At 38.7% G+C, this 4700-nt stretch overlaps 1 pseudogene; it reads right to left on the bottom strand.

Annotated features, from left to right (window-relative positions):
- The window catches only part of LOC147349936 (centromere protein K-like), a 15806-nt pseudogene extending 12755 nt beyond the window's left edge, over positions 1–3051 (bottom strand).
- Positions 3052–4700: the final 1649 nt, after the last annotated feature.

Here is a 4700-nt window from a genome sequence, read left to right as displayed (position 1 = left end):
GGGTCAACATCCTGTTTTTCTCCATCCTGAATCCCCTCAGGGTGCATAGCTGGGGGTGGCTGCAGAGTGTGATGGCTTGATGGTGGCAACATCCTTTGTTTACTGCTATGGCAGGCTACATTCTTTGTCTGCAGAAGTTATGGGTAACCTGGGGAGTATTCCTTGCACTTGGCATCTGATGCAGAGTAGGAGTAGTCTTGTAGAACTGGGCTGTGGGATCTGACCTGTGTTATCTGATACTATATCCAGGTAGATAATATTAGAATTGAGTTAAATTGTAAGACATCCAGCTGGTGTAATGGATAATTACTTGGTTTAGAGAAAACCCAACACATATTTGGTGATGGAAATGTCAGAAGTGAAGTATTCTATGTGAGTGTGATAATTGTGTAAGGCTAAAGGGGAAACACACAGCAGTTTGGGACCTGGATTTTTCCTTACTTGGGAAAAGTCTGGGTTTTTCTATTCAGCTATGTTCTACATGCACTTTACTCCTAGATACTGAAATTTGAACTTCATATAATTTTTGTATTACAAAATATTCTTTCTTTTGATTCCTTCCCAACCATTAAAAAATGCGTAAGTTGTAGGTGGGATGTGATGTGGTCGTTTGACCCGTCTAGAGAATTCTTGCCCCCAAATCTGCAGACATAGTGAGAATGTATATAGAATCTGTGGGTGGAAGAGTATCTTTTTATTGCGTGTGTTTTGTTTCTAAACAAGTAGGTACTTTCTTCCCCTGATCAGCCTCTTCCTGAGTTGGTCCTGGGACTTTCCAAGAAGGCTGCTAAATAGGAGAATCTCCCTCCTGCTGTTCCCAAGGTGGGGGAGGGGGCCTGCAGCAAATATTTTTCTCTCCTGTTGAGCTTCTTGTGAACCAATTGTGCCTGTAGTGAAAGACTGCCACCCAGTGCCTTCAGTTCAGTTCAGTCGCTCAGTCGTGTCCCATTCTTTGTGACCCCATGGACTGCAGCACGCCAGGCTTCCGTGTCCATCACCAACTCCTGGAGCCTACTCAAACTCATGTCCATTACGTTGGTGATGCCATCCAACCATTTCATCCTCTGTTGTCCCCTTCAGTTCAGTTCAGTTCAGTTGCTCAGTCATATCCAACTCTTTGCGACCCCATGGACTGCAGCACACCAGGCCTCCCTCCCAGTGACTTAAGTAAGGAGAATAAGGGGGCAGTTTTGGGTTTTTGTGTTGTTTTCTCTTTTCACCCAGCTTTCTGCTTGGGTTCTCATATGTGGATTTGTGCACATCGGTTGTGGAATTAAAATTATAATGAACAGAGTCATTACCCTACAAGATGGTTAGGCCATTACAGATGGTTAAGAGTAGTGGTTAAGAGCGGGGGTATTGGAGCCAGGGTGCTGGGCTTGAATCTGAGCTCAACCACCTATGATCTGTGTGACTCTGAGTGTGGATTTTTACTTCTCTGTGTCTCAATTTCCTAACCTGTAAAAGAGATGGAGATTCGAAATAAGTCATATGGTTGTTATTTGAACTAGTGTTAAAGTACCTGGAAGATACTTCATAATGATTGGGCATCCTTGCACTTTTTTCTTTGAGGTTCCCTTTTCCTTATTGATTTCTATACATTCTGGCTGTAGTGATAATTAATGACAATTAATGATTCATTAATGATACAGAATTAATGATAACTCATTATCTAAGTATATAGCAAATGAGTTCTCTTGTGTTTTCCCTTTTAACTTTATTGTCTTTTGCCAGACAAGTTTCCTTGAACAACTTTTTCTGTTCCCTTTACTTTTTACTTCATATAGTTCATAAATTCAAGTTACAGACAAAAATCTTTCAAATTAGATTTTTTTTTTTCAGTATGTGAAAAATACTTCTTCCCTTGTATGTGAGCCTTCTTCTCCTTTATAGGTGACCATGTTGGAATATTTTTGCATATAATTATCTGATCCAGGTTTATTCCCTTAACCAAATTTATCTTCAGAATACTTTTATATTTACACAATTATTTTGAAGGTAGTACAGAGAGTTCCCCTATATCTCATACATATATTCCCCTATTATCAATATGTTACATTTGTATGGTACACCCATTACAATAATGAACCAATATTGGTACATTATTATTAACGGAAGTTTATGGTTTATTCAGATGTCCTCAGTTTTTCCATAATGTCCAAGATCTCATTCAGGATGATATATTACATTTAGTACTCCTGTCTCAAGGCTCTTCTTGGTTATGATAAGACTCAGAAAGTTTCTCAGCCTTTATTTTTGATGTTCTTGACAGTTTTGGCAATTACTCATCAGGTATTTTGTAGAATGTCCCTCAATTGGGATTAAAAAGAAATTAACTTATAATGCATATACAAGAAAATCTTTTAAAAACTGCACAATTCAGTGCTTTTTAATGTATTCACAATGTTTTACAACCCTCCCAAGTATCCAAATCCAGAACATTTCATCATTCTGTAAAGAAACACTTTAACAATTAGCAGTCCATCTCCATTTTTTCTTTCTTTCATTTCCTGACAATCACTAATTAGTTTTCCAACTCTATGGATTTGCCTATTTTGAACAATCATTTAATGGACACATAAAAGAATATAGCCTTTCACTTAACATTTTCAGGGTTCATCCATTTTGTAGCATGAATCAATACTTCATTCCTTTTAATGGCCAAATGCTATTCTATTGTAGTTACACCATACCATATATTTTGCTTATCCATTCACCAGTTGATAGAAATTTGGGTTATTTCCACTTCTGACTATTATAGGAGGGTTGCTATGAAAATTCATGTACAACTTTTTGCAGATGTGTGTTTTCATTTATTTTGGGTTACATACTTAGGAATAGAACTCTAGGAGGGAACATATGGTAACTTTATGGTTAAATTTTTAGGTACTCCCAAACTCTTCCTAAATGACTACACTATTTTACATTCCTATGAGCTGTGTTGAAAGGTTCCAATTTCTCCACATCCTCCTTAACACTTGTTATTGTCTTTCTGATTGTAGCCCTCCTAATGAGTGTGAATTCGTATTTCATGAAGCCATTCATTTGCATTTCTCTAAGAATTAATGATGCTGAGCATTCTTTCATGTGGTGATTGTCCATTTGTTTGCCAGTTTGGGGTGAATTATCAAATTCAAATCCTTTGCCCATTAAATTTTTTGTCTTTTTAGTTTTTAATTGTAAGTCTTCCTTTATCAGATAGCATTATGATTTGCAAATTTTTATACTATTATGCTGGCTGTCTTTTCATTTATTTAAGTAATCGTTCAAGCAAAAACTTAATGTACTTGTGATAAAGTCCAATTTATTTATTTATTTTGGTTGCTTGTGCATTGGTGTATCTAAGAAACCATTCCTTCAGTCAGAATCACACAGATTTACGTCTTTGTTTCCTAAGAGATTTGCATTTTACTCTTACAAACGAACTGTCATCCATATCCATTTTGAGTTAATTTTTGTATATTGTGTGATGTAGGAGCTCTGATCACTTTTTGCAGACTCCAGTTTCAGTTGCATAGAGAATAATTATAGTCTAGATTTAATGTCTTTTAAACTCATATCTCTGAGTGTTTGAATTGTGATGCCTACATTAAAAAAAAAAAAAAAAGAATGGTTGGGCGATATCATTTTGCTGGGAAGTCTTCTTTTCTGTATATTCACTTGCTAATTGCAGGATATGATCACCCCTACAAACGGAATTTATTCTCTTTCAATAAATGAGTGAGCCAAAATGGCCACTCTCTCTGTGTCACTTGTAATGCCGGGATCCTATCATGCCTTTCCCGCCATCCAAAGCCAGCTTCTTAACTATAGTACTTAGTTGCTCAGTCGTGTCTGACTGTTTGTGACTCCCATGGACTGTATCCCGCTAGGCTCTCTGTCCATGGGATCCTCCAGGCAAGAATACTGGAGTGGGTTGTATGCCCTCCTCCAGGGGAACCTCCCAACCCAGGGATCAAACGCAGGTCTCCAGCATTGTAGGCAGATTCTTTACCGTCTTAGTCACCAAGGAATATTGAGCAGCCACGAAATTAGGAGTCTGGGCAGACTGGCAGAAAGAGCAGGCTAGAAAAGGGTGAAGATGGGTCAAGGAAATTGACAGCAAGTACATTAGAGCTTAGAATTAATTTTGTTTCATGTTAATAATACTTTAATTCTGAAAGCAATCATTACTGTAAAAATACAAACATGGTAAAAAATTTTCAATAGATTAAAATCTAAAATGTCACAGTAAAGAAGTTTAACGAAATCATGACTTGCTTTATATGTGTATATAAAACATATAAATGTAACATAATATCTGTGTTACCCTGCAACAGGATAAGGTCACCAGTGGAAAGCCTGAGGAAACCTGAATAAGGTACAGACTTTTGAATGTTAACAAAAAGGAAATACCCAATTCCCACTCCACTGGGAGGTACCACTCTGGGTTGAAGTACAACTGTTAACATTTGGTGCAATTCTAAGAGCCATTAACTGCTGGCTCATGGTGGTCCCTAGCGCTCCCCGACCCCAAAGGCCGTAGGACTTTGACCACCGGGGTGGGGTAGACACCATCCCCGGTTTCCCTGCCTGAGAGAGCGCGCGTCACCAACAGTGCCGCAGCGCCTCGCCACTGCGGCAAACAGACTGCGCAGGCGCGGCAGAGTCTGGTCGCCAGGAGCGGGGCGGCTTGCCGCGCATGCTCAGGCGGAGTCTGC

This window comes from Bos grunniens, chromosome 21 (assembly GCF_055505025.1).
Source record: "Bos grunniens cultivar Pamir isolate PY7600 chromosome 21, Bosgru_T2T1.0, whole genome shotgun sequence".
NCBI classification, from domain to species: Eukaryota; Metazoa; Chordata; class Mammalia; order Artiodactyla; family Bovidae; genus Bos; species Bos grunniens.
The sequence above is the reverse complement of the archived record's forward strand: the minus strand, read 5'-3'. Positions and strand labels throughout refer to the sequence as shown.